Raw genomic sequence first — 21,719 nt, forward strand, 5'->3', positions numbered from 1 at the left:
AAGTTGGTGTCCTGGTGGAGCATGTCCTGGGGCATTATCATGCCCTCTTCGGAACATCACGCGCCAACAAGGAAGGACGGGATAGAATCTGGGACGACTTTGTGGTTGCCATCAACGCGGAGGGGGTGGCAACCCGCAACATCAAGCAAGTCAAGAAGCGCTGGGAGGACTTGAGGTCCAGGACCCTCATAAAGGCCCGGCGCCTCGTGGAGGGGGGCCGGGGCAGCCTGAGTACCATCCATATGAGGGCCCTGGAACGCGTAGGCCCAGCGCTCCACGCGCAGATCCTTCAAAGGCAGACCCGTCTGGAGTTGAGCGGTAAGTGGCCAAGCATTGCTGTGTGAGACAGGGCATGTTGCAGGGTGCTGGTTGTCTGATACTTGCCTGTATGTGTGACATAGGCCATGTACGTATGTGTGTGTACAGGGACATCATGGTCATGCATGTGAGAACAGTAATGTGTGAACCACATGGTTGGTGCATGTGTTACTATGCAACATGCGGAGCAGCATGCGGAATGCACACATTAATGCATGCCTGTCTCTGTTATTGAACATGGATGGGGTGTGAGAGATTGGTGCTGCGGTCATGGACATGTATGGTGTCCATGTCTGTGTGTCTGACTTGCGTGTCTGTGACTTGTAAATGCCATGGATGCATGACACATGTCTGTGACAATGTTCAGATTCACTGATGCAGCCTAGTCATCCTTGTATCCACTGTGTCTGGGGTGTACAAGGCCAAATGGATGAAACTACGGTGAAGTTTGTTCATGTGATAGGCATGACCCATGATGCATGTGAGTTTCAAACCAGCATTGTATGTTTCAAGAGTCCCTTGGACATGTATGCTAATGTTCATTGCATGCGCCATGCCTGTTACTGCATGTGCTTTGCCTGCACTGACCATGTGTTGTGGAGGGACATGATGGAAGTGATGTTTGACAGTGCCACTCATCTGCTATTGCTTCCTGTCTAGGGGACCATTGTACAGTACCCTGATGCTTGTGTTCTATGTCTCCCTCTACACAGCGGCAAGTGATGAAGAGGGCGGAGATGGTGCTGTGGGCCAAAGCGGCGGGGATGCCCCCACCGGCCGGCGACGCAAGGCCCAGTCACCCTCCCAGAATTTACCATCGTCCGGGAGTGAGGGGACTGGTGCTGCGTCTGCCACTACGGCTGCAGCGGAAGGGGTGGGTGAGCCCCCACAGGGGCTTGCAACGGCGGAAGACGGTGTGGAGCCATCCAGGTTGGTGGTTTCCACAGAGGAGGAGGAGGCCGGTACTGAGCAGCACATGGGGCCTGGTAGGGGTGGTACCACTGGTGCAAGTGGTGCAGTCCAGGGGCAGGGGCAGGAGGCAGCACAGGTCGCCGTGGAGGGGCCTGTGCATGTCACTGTCCCTGACACTGTGACTGCACCACCATGCACCAGCAGGGATGCCCCATCCCAGGCCTGTCTGCAGGTAGAGGGGGATGTCCATGTCATCTGACACTCCTCTACCTGCGGACAAGGGGACCCCTGGCCATATGGAGAAGGTCCTGATTGCTGTCGCATTGCGCACGCGTGACATTCGTGATGACGTGCGTGCTTCCCGGGGGGAGCATGCATGTCATCACGAAGAGCAGCGTGCCAACGTGGCCCAGTTGGGAGTGTCCATGGTCGGGGTTTTGTACATGTGTCGGCCACTCTGGCGGCCCTCTCCTCCTCTGTGGAGACTATGCGCCAGTCATTCTCCATGCCGTCTTCCAGCCCAGATGCCACCAGGGCCCCCTGTGGACCTGCCCTGACCAACGCAGCCAGCTCGGTGGGGATCCCATCCCTGCCACAGTCGGGAGTCGAAGGTACGCTTTTCTTTCCCTTTGGATTTGCTTTGTTGGACGGTGACTTTGGACACATTTTCATTTGGATTAATTTGGATTCTCATATTATTTATTTATCATTTTTTGGGACATGCTGCATTTTGATTATTATTGGCATTATTGTGTGTTTTGATTTCATTCCCTTCATTTTGACTTGAATACATTTTTGTTTCTTCAATGGGTGGTCTTCTCATATTGGTTTCATGCATGTCACAATGTGGGTTTTCTCAGTCATGTGTTGCCATTGTGTGGGTTTGACAGACTTGTACTCATGCGCATACTGCTAATTTATGATCCCTCATGTAATGGGGATTTCAATTTGGAGTGGATGTAAAGCTTGGTTGGGTGTTTGGACTGGGGTGGGGTGGGATTTGCGTGGCCATAAGAGCCAGGGATCTAGATTGTGATGATGTGTTTGCTGGGGGACATGTGTCGGGGCCTGCTGGCAGGTGCCTGTCAATACTGGGGGTGTGGGGGTGCAGAGGGACATGTGTCGGGGCCTGCTGGCAGGTGCCTGTCAATGCTGGGGGGGTGGGAGTGCAGGGGGACATGTGTCGGGGCCTGCTGGCAGGTACCTGTCAATGCTGGGGGGTGGGGTGCTGGGGGACATGTGTCGGGGCCTGCTGGCAGGTGCCTGTCAATGCTGGGAGGGTGGGGGTTCAGGGGGACATGAGTTGGGGCCTGCTGGCAGGTGCCCCTCACTGCTGGGGTGGTGGGGGTGCTGGGGGACATGACCAGGGGTGCAGAGTAGTCCCCTGTGGTGTGGGCTGCCTGCAGGGGTCGTGGAAGGGGTAGAGGGGACACCTGGGAGGACCCACACTGCCAATTCACGTGTAGGACTCCCCGCACACTCACGAAATATGCGTTCCCCGCTCTGACAGCAAAATCGCGTGTAAAACTTCCCGCGCACCCCTGAAATACCCGTACCCAGGCCAATCGCGTGTAAAACTTCCTGCGCACCCATGAAATACACGTACCCTGCTGAAATCGCGTGTGAAACTTCCCACGCACCCGTGAAATACACATACCCAGGCCAATCACGTGTAAAACCTCCCGCGCACCCCTGAAATACACGTACCCAGGCCAATCGCGTGTAAAACTTCCGACGCACCCCTGAAATACACGTACCCTGCTGAAATCGCATGTGAAACTTCCCGCGCACCCCTGAAATACACGTACCCTGCTGAAATTGCGTGTAAAACTTCCCGCGCACCCCTGAAATACACGTACCCAGGCCAATCGCGTGTAAAACTTCCCGCGCACCCCTGAAATACACGTACCCTGCTGAAATCACGTGTATAACTTCCCGCGCACCCCTGAAATATACATACCCTGCTGAAATTGCGTGTGAAACCTCCCGCGCACCCCTGAAATACACGTACCCAGGCCAATCGCGTGTAAAACATCCGGCGCACTCCTGAAATACACGTACCCTGCTGAAATCGCATGTGAAACTTCCCGCGCACCCCTGAAATACACGTACCCTGCTGAAATTGCGTGTAAAACTTCCCGCGCACCCCTGAAATACACATACCCAGGCCAATCGCGTGTAAAACTTGCCGCGCACCCCTGAAATACACGTACCCTGCTGAAATCACGTGTAAAACTTCCCGCGCACCCCTGAAATACACATACCCTGCTGAAATCGCGTGTGAAACCTCCCGCGCACCCCTGAAATACACGTACCCAGGCCAATCGCATGTAAAACTTCCCGTGCACCCCTGAAATACACGTACCCTGCTGAAATCGCGTGTAAAACTTGCCGCGCACCCCTGAAATACACGTACCCTACTGATATCACATGTAAAACTTCCCACGCACCCCTGAAATACACATACCCTGCTGAAATCGCATGCGAAACTTCCCGCGCTCCCCTGAAATACACATACCCAGGCCAATCGCGTGTAAAACTTCCCGCGCACCCCTGAAATACATGTACCCTGCTGAAATTGCATGTAAAACTTCCCGCGCACCCCTGAAATACACGTACCCTGCTGAAATCGCGTGTGGAACTTCCTGCGCACCCCGAAATACACGTACCCTGCTGAAATCGCGTGTGAAACTTCCCGCGCACCCCCAAAATACACGTACCCCACTCGCACAGGGCCTATCGCGTGTGAAACTTCCCACGCACCCCCGAAATACACGTACCCTGCTGAAATCACATGTGAAACTTCACGCGAACCCCAGTAATACACGTACCCCGCTCGCACAGGGCCAATCGCGTGTGAAACTTCCCACGAACCCCAGTAATACACATACCCCGCTTGCCGTGCTGGTACAGGGTTAGCGCAGCCCTTTGCACTGGATTGGGGATTTTGATGGCTTTTCCCTGCGCAAGGGGCGTTCTTGGGGGTGTAACTGGCGCTGCTGCAGGGTCGCTGCGCCACTGTGCACCACGGCTGGTTTTGGTAGCTAAATTCCATGAATACTCTGTGCGCTAAATTCTATGAATTACCCCCAATGTGTTAACATTTTCACCCATGACCTTATGTGTTGAGTCTTTTAAGTCATGAAAGTATATTTTCAAAATCAACAGGCCATTCTGTGCCTTCTACTGAATTGCATTCTGGTATTCGTAGTCTTCCATTCAAGGTGGGGGGAATAATGCCACAATTGTCCACTTTTTGCCTAGCATATTTCAATAAGGAGTTATAGATTTGTCTAAGTACTTCTCAAGTCATCTTTATAAAACAGAGTATGGTTGAAAGCCAAACATGGGGGTGGGGAGTGGACATGATGAGAGGGCAAGTGAGTCATGAATGTTTGTCCAGGGTGGGGCAGGAGAGGTTGCAGCCTTGGAGGGGTTAAATTCCCTGGTTCTGGTCCTGTGTTGATTTCGGGGCACAAGTCAAGGATGCATGTGGGTGGACAGCGTCCGTTCACTTTTTTCAGAGGGCAGATGCAATCCCAGTCAGGAGTTTTTGAGGCCGGTATTAAAAAAAGTTTGCTTGCCCAAGTGTTCGGCTACTAGGTTTTCACTCCAGGTTATCATGTTTCTAGTGCAGACACTTACCCCAAGACCACATACAAGTGTCACTAAAGCACACGTCTCATATTTGGATTTTGGTATCCATGGAATATATCATCATAAATTGTTGGATCTAAAAGGTGGGCACGTTTTATACTTTGCTAGCATAGTTATTGGAAATTCTTCTCTCTCTGATTATTTACGATTTACAGGAATGTCTAAACATATAACATCCCAGCAACAGTCACCTAACCTGATGAGTTGTCTTTGCAGCATTCTGCTGTGGGATCCCTGCTTCCCCCTGCTCTGGCATGCCCACCGCTTCTAATCAAGGGTCTGGTGGTCCATTAATGAGAGTCCCTTCCCAGTTGGAAGTGAGCAGCACTTGCACATTTTGCAGGATGCTTGCTAACACGTCACCAGGCGAGGAGACAGAAACACTTGCGCAACCAGTGATGCAGATGCCCTCCGCTCATCGACCTCCAACCTCCTGGCAGTGAGCCGGTTCTCCAAGCAGAGATTTGGAGGGAGATCTTTATCCTCTGCGGGGGCCTCCCTCTGGAATAGCCTCCCTGCCGCCCTGCGTCTTGAGCCTGATCTCCTTAAATTCCAGAAACTCCACAAGACTTTCCTCTTCTCCTCTTCCTTCTCTCTCCCTCTAACCTGCTAATCTTTCTCTCCGCTCCATTCCTCTCCCTACTTTTCCGCTCAGCCTGCTGACTGGCTGCCTGGTGTACCCCAGCGGCTCACAGTTCCCTGGCTCCCCCGCCAGTCCTCTCGCACTCGCCTCAGGGCCCTGCACTCGCCTCATCAGCACTGCTCTTAGTAAAGACCCAAGGGAGTTTGCTCTCTCTGCACTTACCCCGGTCTACAATGGCTGGTTGCACTTGGACACCCCCCATCCCCGCAGGACTTGTCCCCCCTCCACCTCCCTCTGCCCTGTAACCATATGTGCACTTGCGCGATCAGAATGCATCCTACCTGAAAATTGTTCTGTCTGTTCCCCCCTGTCTTCACTCCTAATTGCACTTGGAAAACTGCAGAATCATTGTCAGACCTATTTGCTGTGTCTCAACTGTTAACCATATTATTTGCACTTGCTCTGCCTGTACAGACTCTTATCGTTCAGAATTTCAAGGGCTATGAACGACTGTTGTTTTTCTCCCCATGTACCCACCCTCCTTGAGTGCTCTGAAACACTTGCCTTGTGTATAGACACTATACAAATAAACATTACCATACCAGAAAAGAACATCATGCCACAGTAAAAAAGGGCTAGACTGGCTTCCCCAAATGCCACTCTAGCCAATTAATAATGCATACTACTGTGGCGTGACATTTTCTCTGGGCATCCATGATCCACCAAGCATGGTAAGTGTTAGTACATGGCTAGACTGACATTTGGAGGACACCAGTCTAGCCCCTTCTTACTGTGGCATGAGTCTTTTCTGAGCATTATGACGAGTAAGATGACATTGTCCCGGAAATGAGGAGAAGAAACTTGGCTCCCACACATAAACCCAGAAAACTACTGCAAGTCCCTACAGCACCTTATAGGTTAAATCCTAATATACCATATGGGTATATGTATTGCTGTAAGGTGAAACCACTGATGAGAGGTACTAGGACAACAAGACCAGAAGAGCTGAATATCAAATACAGGACTTTAGTCTCCTGTCTATGGCCAATAAACATACAAATAACAAAAGAGAAGAAGGCCTTACACAAAAAGTTCTCACCTCTACCCATACCAAAGGAAGGACTCTCAACTGGGTGGCCGTTTTGAACTGCAATATCTCAGCCACCAATATGTCCCGCAATCATGGACAGACCACTACCGAGTCAGCTTCTCCTCTACCCTAGAACTTCATAGTCCTAAAATTATTGCCATGGCACCCCAACTTCCTACAAGAAGTAAAAAGGATATCACAGCAGAAAGATTACTACCTCACCTCCTCCCATCCATTAATGCCCTTGCAATGAACACTGACCCCCAACCTCCTAGTGGTGGTCTTCAACAACTCCATGGCCCATAAAACTCTGCAAAAGCAGGCAGACATCGCACCTCAATGCCTGGTTTACTCCACAACTTAAAGAACTAAGACTCCAAAAAAGAAAAGTCCAAGCCACCTGGCGTCACCCTCCCATGGATGAGAACAAAGCTAAACTAACTAACTCTGCCAACATGCATAAAAAAGAAATAATCTTCACAAAAAATAACACGTTCAATGACAGAATCTCAAAGGCCAATTCCAATACCAAGGAACTATTCGCTATCCTATGGGAAATGGAAGCCCCCATTCCACCCACAGACAATGTCCCCAAAGACAAGCAATGGTGTACCGACATACAAAATGCCCTGTCAAACAAAATCACATCACTCCAAACTAAAATAGCAAATAAAAAGGCCTCACTGCCCCCGACTGAGCCACCACCTACCCCTCCCCTCACTGCCCACAGAACTATCACGCCTTTTAGATTCACTAATATCTCCATTCTAGAAACTGAGAAAATTATACTCTCCTTTAAGCCATCTAACTGCCAGGGAGACAACTGCCCGGTGCAAATTATAAAGGACGCAGCCAGAGACTTAGCACCTTTCATTTCTAAGCTCATCAACTCATCTTTCAAGACCAACACTGTGCCCAATAACCTTAAACATTCTTGGGTTCTCCCTCTGCTGAAAAAACAAACCTTAGACCACTCTATCCCAACGAACTATAGACCGATTACCACAGTCTCCTTCCTCCTCAAAATAATCGATAGAGTAGCTTACCTTCAAATTCAGGATTACCTTGAAGTCAACCACTTACTACGATCCTGTCAATCCGGCTTCCGCTCTCAACACGGCACAGAAACGGCATTAATTGACCTTAAGACCCAAATCGATGAGCTGAAGGACAATGGGAAAACAGCTATGCTACTCTTCCTTGACCTATCAGCGGCCTTTGACTTGGTGGATCACGCAGTCTTATGCAAACACCTCGAGTCGGCTGCCCATTTCTAAAGCAATGCCATAACCTGGGTCTAGTCCTTTTTAGCTAACCCCCCAATGAGAGTTTTTTTCTCACTCAGCTTCTGCAGACCCACTCCAAACGGTATACATGCATTTCACTGCGGTATTTTTCATCGCGTATTTTTTCATCACCGTTTTTATTTCGAAAAAAAACTCATCGTTTTTTTTGTTTGTTTTGGGGGGGTTAAAAAATTAAATATATGGTTGTGGGTGTAAGGGAATAAAAAAAATAAAAAAGGGAGGATTGGGGGGGTAACCCCCCCAAAAAAAAAAGAAAACCATGAGTTTTTCGAGAAAAAAAACGGCGATGAGGAAACCTGTGATGAAAAATACTGCAGCGAAATAACGTAGGACCATCCAAACTACCTGCGGTGTGCCACAGGGATCTTGTGTTTCACCTACTATGTATAACATCTTTACCAAGCCCCTCTTTGACAAATTGGACAGACTGGGTGTAACCTACACAAATTATGCAGATGACGCCCAGATCCTCATTCCCCTTTCGGGCAATTTTGTCAATTTTGTCGAGGATACAGCCTTGGTAAACAAGATATACCTCATCATTCAGGCATGGATGGCCTCCCACGGCCTCTGTCTGAATGACGATAAAACCGGGATACTGATCCTGGGCTCAGAAGCAAACTTATAACATTGACGGCAATGCAATCAAGGTGATGTCCGAAGTAAAAAGGTTAGGTTTCTACCTTGACTCTACCTTAGCACTCAAGAAATACGTCAACTCACTAGCCTCCTCTACTGCCTAGACCTGCAAACTTATCAGAGCCTGTAGACCTTTTCTTTCTGAAACCAGCTGCATCACTCTCGCTAATGCACTAATAATGTCCAGACTGGACTACTGTAATGCTCTGTACATAGGCGCCAATAAAGACATCCTGGATAAAATTCAAAGGATACAAAATAACGCCCTAAGAGTGGCCCTGAACATACTCAACAGAGAACATATATCAAACTTCAGAAGAATTCACCGCTGGCTAAAAATAAACGTCAGGATTCTTCATAGAACATTATCACTTACCTCCAAGTGCCTGAACAACGCAGCACCCCCAAATCTTATTGAAAGAATAACAAGGAGAACTTCCACATGCCCAACTAGGTCAGCCAATGCCCACCTTCTAGCGATTCCTAGATACAAACGAACCAAAGCGGGCGGCTCCAGTTTCCCGGGCAAAGCGGCCATATCTTGGAATGCATTCCCCCCTGCCCTGAGAACAGAACAACCGTACCTATCAGACACAATATTTCAAACTGGCTTCGTACCAACGACCAGTAACACTAGACTCCAATCCGGCACCGAGCTATCCCTGTTCAAGGATCCCCTTTCTCCGCCTCACTTCGAAGCACTACTTAACCTTAGTATCACTACTTCACTATAAGTGTCATGTGGTAACTCTGGCTGATGGCTTTACCAAATTTATTTTAACTACTGTAACCAAGTCATTTAGCCCCATTGTACTTTGTGACCACTCTATGTGAACGATAGCACCACGGCATGTTTGTAACCCGCATTTGGTAACTAAGGTCAATGTCCATGTTTTGTACTCTTTGTATGTTGTACAACCTAAGGGTTTGGTGCGCATTACCAAATAAATAAAAAAACAAACAAACAAGGACAGAGTCCAGGTGGTTGTGGTAGTAGGAGGAATGCTCAATGCGAGTTGGAGAAGGAGACGCGTTGTAGTAGAAGCAGTGGTAGAAGGCGGCAGAACAACTGGCAGCCTGAATGATCCAAAGCAGACCAGGAAAAGGTTACCAACACGCGAGACAGGCCTCTCACAGGAGAGACACCAGGATTTCCCTAAAGTTAGCATGTGAGGAGACTGCTGGGTGGTCACCAGGAGAGGCTGTCCCGGATTCCCAGAGCGTGGAGCGCACCAGGGGTGAAGCTGAGTCCTTCTCCCACTGGTGCCGGCAGGGTCAAAGAGGCAGTGCCAGAAGACACCAGAGTAGCTATATTCATCAGGATGAATACAGTACTCCACTCGGGCTAGCGGGGCCGTGAAACCCCATGAATCGTGGAAGCCCACGGCAACTGACTTGGCGAAATAAAGAGAGGGAAACTGGAGAGGAACTGCTTCCATAGCTGCTACTCTGGTGAGAAGTTGGCATCCAGCACCAGAGCAAAGGGAAATGCCGGCAGCAGACACCTTCCGGAGGAGCCAAAGGCTGCAGACTCAAGACAGGTACCGGAGGGCATAGCAGCGCGGCTACGGTATACACAACCTCGCTAAACACTAGAAAGGATAGACAAGCAGGTGCACGTGGGGAAGTGTGCCTGTGCTTGTTAAACAACCAGCACGACCCCACGGTTCTGTGGTGACAGAAACCATTAGGACACTGGGTAACAGACTAGTAGAAAAAGGTGGGGAACTAAGTTTATGAAGAAATACCTGGCCTACCCCTCTTTAACATGTGCTCTCGCTCGTCCCAGTGAAACTGGGAGGTAAAGGTGACCGTGCTTGGCAGAATAGCAGGCCCGCTCTGCCAAAGAGCAGAGAACAGTATTTAAGGAGAGGCCACCCTCATTAAGCTTTGCTCAAAGGTGAAAGTAAATTTAAGGAAAGACCGGGCAAGAGGATTGTCCCCCTGGCACTATAAAGTCCACTAATCAGGGAAGAAGATGTCTACCCAAATAGTGGACGGTTAACGAACCAGAGAACCCTACTGGGTACATTATTTTGGGAGAACATTGTCTTGCTTGTACCCTTTCTGTGACACAGTGGACATTAAGGTAAGAGCGTGGAAGTTTGAATTACATAATCTTCAGTGTAGTTTTGGCAGGAAAGCCCCAGGACGAGGATGGTCCCCTTGGTATTGAGTTAGCATCCTGGACCGTCTATCAGGAAGGAGGTCACTGCCTTAAAAGGGCGACATTTGCACCACGATAACAGTTAGACGGTGGGGCATTCACGACACAGAGAGGCTGCGGGACGCCAGGCTGCGGAAGCCAGGCAACAGCAAAGTATTTTCCCCGGTATTCTTTTTGGATGCTATTGGAGTGTGAGCATCAGAATAGGTTTTTGGACACAGGACTGTGGACATTTGTTGGGACATCCTGACAGAGACTGGTCCATTAGTTCGTTTTGTTGAGGCAGGGAAACCTCTCATAGAGTTAAGGTTAGTGAGGCATTGAGGCAGGGAAACCTCTCATAGAGTTAAGGTTAGTGAGGCGTTGAGGCAGGGAAACCTCTCATAGAGTTAGGGTTAGTGAGGCATTGAGGCAGGGAAACCCCTCATAGAGTTAGGGATAGTGAGGTGAGGCAGGGAAACACCTGATAAAGTTAGGGATAGGGAGACGTTGAGGCAGGGAAACCCCTCATAGAGTTAGGGATAGTGAGGCGTTGAGGCAGGGAAACCCCTCATAGAGTTAGGGATAGTGAGGTGAGGCAGGGAAACACCTTATAAAGTTAGGGATAGGGAGACGTTGAGGCAGGGAAACCCCTCATAGAGTTAGGGATGGTGAGGCGTTGAAGCAGGGAAACCTCTCGTAGAGTTAAGGAGAGTGAGGCGTTTTTCCCAACTCTATTATTATTTGAATGAATGCATTTGTGAATCCACTAACTTTGTATCTGTCTCCTTACTTCTGGCACCTCAGAGCAGCAGTGTGGCCGTATGCTCCTGCTCTACATCCTTCATGCACAATGGGGGGCATAGCAGGAACATGCTCTGTGTCCCGCTCCAGATCGTTGACGGCACTGCATGCCCATTAAGGGGCAGAGCCAGATGCAGAGCAGGAGCACACAGCTCCATATCCCACTCCAGGCCACTGACTGCACTGCTGGCCCAATAAGGGGCAGAACCAGATGCAGAGCAGGAGCACAGAGCTCCATGTCCCACTTCAGGCCGCTGACTGCACTGCAGGCCCAATGAGGGGCAGAACCAGATGCAGAGCAGGTGCACAAGCTCCGCGTCCCACTCCAGGCCACTGAATGCACTGCAGGCCCGATGAGGGGCAGAGCCAGATGCAGAGCAGGAGCACGCAGATCCATGTCCCACTCCAGGCCGCTGACTGCACTGCAGGCCCAATGAGCGGCAGAGCCAGATGCAGAGCAGGAGCACACAGCTCCATATCCCACTCCAGGCCACTGACTGCACTGCTGGCCCAATAAGGGGCAGAACCAGATGCAGAGCAGGAGCACAGAGCTCCATGTCCCACTTCAGGCCGCTGACTGCACTGCAGGCCCAATGAGGGGCAGAACCAGATGCAGAGCAGGTGCACAAGCTCCGCGTCCCACTCCAGGCCACTGAATGCACTGCAGGCCCAATGAGGGGCAGAGCCAGATGCAGAGCAGGAGCACGCAGATCCATGTCCCACTCCAGGCCGCTGACTGCACTGCAGGCCCAATGAGCGGCAGAGCCAGATGCAGAGCAGGAGCACACAGCTCCATGTACCATTCTTGTCCGAATGTTGCAAGGAGAGGGTACAGAGTCAACTCATCATATGGGGGCAGTAACGATTCAGTGTCAGTTTAACATTCATTTTCCAAGGCACATTTGGGGGCAACGTAGCAGGACTTTTTTCGTGGCTCACCCCACCCCCCTTGCAATGCTGGGTACTCCCCTGCATCTACCTTTCCATGAACCCCCCTGTCTTTCAGTTCTGCCACAGTCTATGGAGACCATGCAAACAGTAGCCGTGTCCAGCATAATCCAAGCGGAGAGGAAATATACCATTTGAGTTTATTGAAGAGAAAGGCGAGCGCTTTGATCAGAAAATCTGTACATCAGCCCAGTCAAGTTGCATAGGAAAAAGTCCCTTTAGCCAAAGTCCTCACCTTCACTGCCTGCGCTCTCTGTAACCTCCCCCAATCCCCTCCCACTTCTGCCTACCCCGATGCCCCCCCACTTCTGCCTAGCCCATTCCTGCCCCACTTCTGCCTACCGACACCATGCTGCGTGCCTCTCCGTCCACAACTGCTCCCTGTTCAAGTTCCTTCTCCTAGTCTACAAAGCTCTCAAGGGTCTTGTTCCTTAGTACCTAGCTGACTGTATCACAGTCTACTCACCATCTCGTTCCCTCATCACTCAACCTCACTGCCCCGTGCCCATTGTGCTGCCTCTTGTATCCGCTCGTTCTTCCTACTCACCGCGCTCCATTAAAACCGACTGCCAATCACAATCAAAGCCACCCCTACTGTGGATGCCTTTAACTCTCAGACTACACTTCAGTTATTTGCCAATGGGGGAGCTTCTCCCACCCCACCCCATCCTACCTGCCTAATTGACCCTGGAACTTCCTCTAGTGACGATTAATAATGTCATTTTGTATGTTTCTACAGTACATCTTTAATTTGACGGACTTTCCCGCTTATATTAATGTTACCTTTGTAAGTTACCTGTTTCAGATATATATATATATATATATATATATATATATATATATATATATATATATATATATATATATATATGAAAATCTATTTTCATATAGTTAAGTTGCTGTTTCTATAGGAAGAGCACTTTTTGGGCAGCATATAACTCTGCTCTCCCTGGACGAATCCACACCAAACTTTGCAAAAAAAAGTATATGGCCCACTGTGAATTATTTTGCAAAGTTTGGTCCGGGGGGGAATAGTTATAGGTGGGGTCCCAAAACATCATTTTTCCCATAGACTGAATGGAGGAAAATCTTTGCGCACGCCTACAGCCTAAACCGCTGGACAGATTTTCACCACATTTGCGGCAGGAGCAGCGGCTTGGTCCCAAAGCGTGCTTTTGTAAATTTGGTGCCAATCTGTCCAGTAGTTTTCTTTAAAACGATCAGAAAGTGTGTCTCAAAAAATTAGTGATATCTATGTCCGCTCTGCCAACACACTTCCCTGTTCGCTCCGCGGACAAGATACTGATTGGCTAATCCGTAGCGTCATGTCCGCGGACATGTGGCGCCTTCACTGATTGGATGTTGAACGGCAGGAAGTGTGTCAGATTCTTACGCTATGGCCGCCATCTTTCATTCATGTCTTGGTGTACGTGGACATCGCCGCTAACACATATAAAACAACACACCATTACACTTGTTAACCTTAGGAAATACTGTTTCAGAAGGTGAGGATTAATGAGGCTGGGCTGGGGTGTGGCAGCAGGAAGTCAAAAAGTGGGGTTTATTGTCACCAAAGTCATATGGTAAATTGGAAGTTGCTGCTCCATATAGTGTCCACTAAGTACAGGCGAAGGATTACTGCGTCTGTGTTACAATGTATTTAAAATAATATTGCAGACAGACTGGCTTCCTAGAGTTTGAAATCTGAGACAGCCACCTGCACTGATTGATGGAAACAGCGGGTCTGCAAGTGTATGGGAGTACCAGTTCTCATGCATGCATTCAGATATGTTGTTGCAAAATCAGAATATATTTTCATTCTGAGTGAAGGTCACTTGGTTTGCTTTTTTGGTTGCGAGTTCAGTAGGCCCACGCATGCGACTGAACCCATAAGGGTCAATTGTTTTCTGACCTTGAGCCAGAGGGAAAATTCAGTAAGAATGCAGGGAGTGAAAGTTTGGAAAAATACCATTAGATAAGGTTACGTATTGAAAACGTTTGTAAGACTCATGTAATATCAGTTCAAGAAGATTATTTGGTGCACATACATTGCTGTCTGAGTTTAACAAAGACAATGGAGACGGTAAATATCATGTACGTTTATTTTTGACGACTCTACACCGGTGCGAGTTTTCATTTTTTATTACCACAAAAATAATTTGGCATTGTAACTGAGGCACTATCTTTCTGTGTAGTTGGCATTTTTTTCTTACTTATGGAGAGTGCAGATTCTTGCCGTTTGTACACTATCACTATGTTCACCCATGTTCACCGCTATTATTTCTTTAAAATGTCATGTATGACCACATCGATTTGTGTAGCAGTTTCCACTTTATTTTTGTCTTTTTTGAAATTGTATGATGAAGGTTGGGTATTGATACGCATTTTCTGTTACGTTTTCCGAACAGCTACATTCTGCCGTACTGTGTTTGCCATGGATTCTAAATGCCAAGTCGTGGTTTGTTTCCACGCCAGATGCACGTACTCGTGACCGGCTGCCTAACCGTTACGGTTTTGTAACGACAGGCCCGGACCCATCTATCCATACGCTGGAGTGGCCATTAGGAGTAACATAGCATGTTTTATGGTGGTGTAGGCGTAGATTCATGCTGACGTCTTGGAAATCACTGTGCGACCGAAGCGGTTGCTTTATTGAAAGCAAAAACTTTGCGTATGCGAAAAGAACAACGTATGCATCACGATTGACATTTTCGAAGACGACCCAAGAAACAAAGTTAATATTTGAATTAAAATGGGAATAGTCCGATGGTGTCGAACAGTTTATTGTGAAATAAAAGTACTTTACAAAATCTAAAATGTTAATGTTTTCTTTTACAAAGCAATTTATTATTTCAAAATGTAACGTGCTACGTTGTACGTCGCTGTGTGTTCATTTTCAGGTTCAGCATAAGTTCAGCTTTAATGTATTCCGTGTAGGAGCGTGCATGGAAGATATTATGAAGGCGCCTGACTGGTCTAACAAATCTATCTTTAAGACCTTCTACTTTAGGCCAATTGAGCAAATGTCAACCTTGGTGGTAAGAAAGCTTTTTTTTAAAGATCAGCTAATAAGGAAATTTGCGAACGGAAATGAGGAAAGAGGCATCAAACAGTAATATGGAGGCGTAGGTGGACGGGGAAAATGTTGTACATTTGTAATTTGTAAGGTAGGGGCAGTGTTTCTCATGCTCCTTCATTACAGCAGTGGTGCTGTTTTTTGGGGAGGAGGGATGGCCTTAGCTCATGTCGTTTTCAGATAACTAGAACTTTTGCTAAAAAGTATGTAATGTGTACTACATTGCTAATGGCTGACTACGAATAAGTGTTGTAGCTGTGCAAAGGAAATGTTGAAGGTGGACGTTCCTACATCAATATAAAATGTATTTCCACACTGTCCACGAGGCATACATCTTATTGTTAAGTGTGTACGGATTTTCGGACATGTCACCGTCCTGTACGCCAGCATATGGTCATGTGGCATTCTCTGCAAGGTGTGCAATTAAGTGAGAAGTTACTTTACATTATGGTTACGTGCCACTACTACAAAACGATGACCTTTAGCAAAAAAACTTTGTTAAAGGGCCGGTATAGTTAATTTGCCCTACTAAAAACCTGTGAAATTCAGTAAAAAAAAAACATTGTTAAAGGGACGTTATGGTTAAGTTGCACTACTAAAAACCTGTGAAATTCACTAAAAAAAACTTTGTTAACGGGACGTTATGGTTCGCAGTAAAATCGAAAAACCCCTGAAAATCGCCAGTTATGGTAAGCTAAGCAACCATAACTCGCGCCACCACCGGCTATCGAAATAAAAGAAATTGCCCCCCCTACAACTTGCCCCCCCTTGATGAAACCTCACCAGACTTGCTAAATTACTTCAGATGGGACCATATATTTCTTTTGCAAAGTTTGGTAATAATTCGCCCAGGGGGAGCAAAGTTATAAGCCGCCAGAAAAGTGCTTGTCCTATGAGTTGCACAACTTAACCATAACTACAGGGCTGCTACCACAGGCCATGTAAACTGTAAAATAGGAAATTCCTCCTCTCTTTTTTTCTGCCCCCATCCTGGCCTTCTTCCTAAAACCCAATCCCTCTGCCCTGTCTGCGGGCGGCATTTTTCTGCTGTTTCTGTGAAGCGAAGGACTTCAATGTATTTCTTTGCACTTTGTAATAGGAAGGTGAGTTGGGTGTGGAGGAGGAATAGACTGTGGTGAGAGGCATACCTCTATGTAGTGCCACAGAGAACAACACATATGTATATATGTGTGTTGTACCACATTGCCTATGTTATTTGATTGTTGACAGTTTGGTGTTGCACGTGTTATGTTGTGAAAACAAAGAGAAAATAACGAGGCTGAGTACCCCAAAAGGAAATACACCGAACACGGGTTACAAAGGAACATACAAAGATCTTTATTTTATACTGAACATACTGAACAGTTTCAAAGGACAAGGCAACAGATAGCTATCGGCCCTCAGTACAACACAGCGAATTCCAGCGTGGTTTGGTATGCTCAGTGAGTGTGACTGTACATTAGAAAAGTCGCAATTTATATACCTTCGAAAACATGATGTTCAACCCATTTCCCAGTTAATATTAGTTAATGCATTACGGATCTAGTGTTCGTGCCGAGTTCACACATCTGTACACTTAGGGTTTGCCTTTAATACATTCGCAAACAAGCCTTAATGGCAACAGTGTACTTTAGGATTTCTTATAAAGACCTTCTCAAACATCTATACAATGTAGTTTAAACAAGTGTTCTCAGTTCAGTATTTGGATACATTGTTCTTAACATATGCTCATGGATTAGCTTCATTGGCTCAATTAATCCTCTACACACAGGTCAGTGAAGGACAAGGTCTCAGTTCATGACCCCAACATGTAGCCTGCAGGCAAGTAGTACATTAGTTTATACACAGAGGTCAAGACGGCCATGTTGCATTCGAAGTGACATTGTCCACCATCTTAGAACACAGGGTGACTTTAGAGGGAGAATCTAAAATGGCGGATAGATCTAAAATGGCGGCTTACACTGATCTAAGGTCAAGACCTTGCAATGCAGATTTCCTCGCAAGTGGCTTATAAGCAGCTTGAGGTAGGCCAATATACATATATTCATACAGTGTAGGAGGCACGATATAATTTCCTGTTCGACAAACCCTCCTTTTGGCCTATGCCAAGTGCTAACTACTTCTGGTCACTTTACGAACAACTCCACGTCTCAACATCCATACACCCTGAATCACTGTCAGAAATATCTATTGCCATTAGATCGTCTATCAAAATCTCTTCCAGTACATACTGTTTGGAACTCTTATCTGGGGCGTATACCTTGTGTCCTATTGTAACTATCGCTTGTGCGCAACATCCCCCTAGCATCGAACATATACTAGGTAAACGCTGTATACAACAACAAAGAAACAACAGAATTCCCAAAATGATCAGCAAGACCGAAAGCACCTTCCAACCCCAAGATCGCAAGAAGTCCCAGAACCAAGCGCTAAGATCCCAGCTTCCCTCAGGAACATGCACTTCTGAACTAAGGACGTGCAGATTCTGTATTGCCTTGAAGATAGTTGGGGAGGAATCTGGCACAAAAACACAGCAAGCGGACCCCACTAATTTACACACTCCACCACGTTCAGCCAGAGTGACATCTAATGCCACCCGGTTCTGAATGCTACTAATCTTATTGCTTTCTGTTCTAATGTCATATTATAGAGTATGTCCTTGGTACGATTGATGATTCTCTCCAGTACTCTCGCTAGTCTCCTGATGTCTTCAGAGTTTGCTATTTGTCCCCAAAATGGCACAAGGGATTTCACTACGTCCCCCAGAACCTGTGCTGGAGTGTCACCATTCTCATCCCGTCGTGGACGAGCCTTTGAAATCTCTACAGTACTGGCTATGAATACCCCAGGTAACAAGATCCCTAAATAACAAGTTCCCTGCAAATCCCTGGGTAGCCAAGGAAATGCTACATTACCGCAAACAAAGTAGACAGGTTCGCCTACATACAAAGGTCTGTCTTCCCCAGTCAAATTCGCAACGTTGGCGCAACCTTTAAAATCTCCCATTGACTGAGTACCATTCCTCTGTATGCAGAAAGAAACTGAATCGGGGCTATGGTTAATAGTGTACGATGGAGGCATGGCATCCTTATTGCCTATAGAAGCCATCGTAAAAGAAATCAAAGATTGAAAAGGACGAGATAGTCTATCAGAAGGCCCAATAGAAGCAACGTTGAGCTTGCTTCTATTTGCAAAAAGCGAGCATCCCAAAGGCGTAAGAACACGTTTCTCAAAATTATTTAAATTAGTACCATCAAAGTTCCCCAAGATGCTATCATTCCAACGGCCAAAGAATAGTGCTCTAAGAGAAGCATAACAAGCAGCTGTCAAAGGTAAAGGATGAATATACCAACCTAGCCCCTTATCCCCGTGTTGCGGTAAATGCGAGCAGACCCAGCAGTTGGATTTATTAAAAATGGCATGTGTAGCATTCATGATAAGTAACAAGGTATTGTTGTAAAATCTTTGTCTATGCTGGGAATCCCTAGGAGACAGAGTATGCAAATACACAAAAAGAGTGGGGACAGTGGGTATATTTTCAGTCGGTAACAAGGTTTCGAATGGATGCACTTCTTCCAGGTACCAAAAACTTAGCACAGTTACTATTATAAAACCAATTGACATTATAAAAAGACAGCAGTACGTTTTCGGGGCCCAAGTAATTAGTCCATTCTCACTGCTGGTCACTCGATCATTTATCAGTCCTGTACGAGAGGTAGCGGTTGCAGGCATTGCAGTCTCCAAACGAAAAACCCCAATGTTATTGGCTGGCGACCCCCCGGGCCGAGCGACTTCTTAGTCCATCCACAACCCTAGCCAACAGAATCCCCTTTTTCAAACAATTATTTGGGTAAAAAGCTAGCCCTTGATGATTCTTTTCCTTCTCCAAATGCACAGTCGAACCGTGCCGTAAGTCTATTTTCTTGGACGCAAATTGTACTTTGTTGTCCCCGGTACTGATAGATCTGAACAATGTGCCGTCACTTCCCGTCGGAAGCGGCGTATCAAGAGCAAGTGAAGATGCAAGATCCAGAACGACAGTTTCCGGAAGCAAACCTCTTGGAGAGTGTGGAGACAAGATAGCTGGTTCCCCAGGCCTCACGGGCTCCGAGAGAATCTCTGATGCACTCTCAACGCTATTTACTGCTTCGGGATCGTTGGTTGCAGCGTTAGCAAGGGGTTCTGTTTCTTTTGTATCGTATGGCACTGGGTGAGGAAGTCTCTTGACATGCGTCGCGTGGATCCAATGTTTCCTGCCTGCGACACGCACTGCAGTCTGTGTGACCAGCAGGACCTGGAACGGGCCCCGCCACCGAGGTGCAAGGCAAGAAGAACGCTCAAAGGCCTTGGTTAATACCCAATCTCCAGGCCAGATGCTATGACCTGGGCCCTCATATCGTACAGGTAAAGCCTCTCGCACCTGGTCATAAATCAAATACAGGTTTTTAGTCAACTGGCCACAGTAATCTGAAAGAAGCACTTTTTCAACATTCTTTAAGGATCGACATTTTGGAAGGTTCCAGATATTGGCAGGTCTCCCCATTACCACCTCAAATGGAGAGAGCCCAGTCTTAGTTTGAGGGGTTGTACGCATGGCTAGCAACACGATTGGTAAGGCGTCTGGCCATTTTAGTTTGGTGCCGGCACACGTCTTAGCGAGCTTGTTCTTAATGATACCGTTGTGTCTTTCTACTAGTCCGGCACTCTGAGCATGTCTGGCCCAATGGAACCGTTTGTCGATCTGCAATGCCGCGCATATCTGCAGGATTACAGCAGCGACAAAATGTGGACCATTGTCCGACCAGATTACTTGGTAGCCCGAACCTGGGAAAATATTTATTTTAACATAGTTTTTGCAGTAGTCATGGCTACAGCGTCTTTGACAGGGAAAGCCTCGACCCATTTGCTGAAAGCACAGATGACAACTAACACATATTTCAAATTATTACACCGTTCCATTTCAATAAAATCAAAGTGGATGACTTCAAAGGGGACAGATGGTGGCCCAAAACTTCCCCTCAGAGTTGATGTTCCCTTTCCCACATTGTGCTGTAAGCACATCATGCAATCTTGAATATGGCGCTGAGCTATTTTAGAGATTTTGTCATTTGCCCAAAGTTTCTCCAACATTTTTGTAACCTTCTGGGCACATATATGTGTAGGGCCATGAGCCATGACGACCATCATCATTACATATGCGTCAGGAAGTAGCCATTTTCCTTCAACCACATCCACCCAACACCCATCATCATCAAGTTTCCCCAAGCCTTCTGTCCATCTCTTAGATTTTTCTAGTGTGGCATCGGCTTGGATGTCCTTCACGGAGTCGACACCCTCATCCATTACATAGGCATTTACGGTCTCCCTTGAAATGTACATCTCTGTGGAAAGATTGGTGGCAGTCTGTTTAGCTATCTGATCAGCGAAAGCATTCCCTTTTCCTATATCATCTATAATCTTTCGATGTGCTGCACATTTCACGACAGCTAACTGAGTAGGGAGCGCAAGCGCTGAGAGCAGTTGTACTATTAGGGAGCCATGCTGAATCTTTGTACCATGTGAGGTTAAGAACCCTCTTTCTGACCAAAGTCTACCAAAGTTGTGAACCACCCCAAAGGCATACTGACTATCAGTATATATGTTTACTGTAAGCCCTTCGGAAAGTTCACAAGCTCGGGTCAATGCTATAATCTCTGCGGCCTGCGCGGAGTTATGCATGATTCTCTTGTTTTCCACGACCGTGTTCAATGTAGTGATTGCATAAGCAGCTGTGGATGTACCATCCGGGAGTTTGAAGCAGGAGCCATCGCAAAACAGCTCCCCTTGTGGATTATTCAAAGGAGTGTCCTTTAGATCTATTCTACCCTTTGTTTCTTGTTCGGTAGTGTACAGACAGTAATGTGACTCTTCGTCACTGCAAGCAGTACCTTGCGGGAAAGGTAAGAGTTCAGCCGGATTAAGAACACAACACCTCCTGAATTGAATTTGGGGAGCAAACAAGATCAATTCATATCTTGTCAACCGTGCGGAAGTGAGGTGTTGCGTTTGAGTTCTGTTCAATAGAACATCTACAGAGTGAGGCACCATCAGGGTTAGATGATGGCCTAGGACCATTCCCCACTCTGTTTTACAGACGCAGCAGCGACAGCTCGCAAACATCTTGGCAAAGCGCATGCTACAGGATCAAGGGCAGCAGAAAAGTAACCACATGGCCTATTCTTCCCTCCATGTTCCTGCGT

This window comes from Ambystoma mexicanum, chromosome 13 (genome assembly GCF_040938575.1).
Source record: "Ambystoma mexicanum isolate Mex_15411 chromosome 13, UKY_AmexF1_1, whole genome shotgun sequence".
NCBI lineage: Eukaryota > Metazoa > Chordata > Amphibia > Caudata > Ambystomatidae > Ambystoma > Ambystoma mexicanum.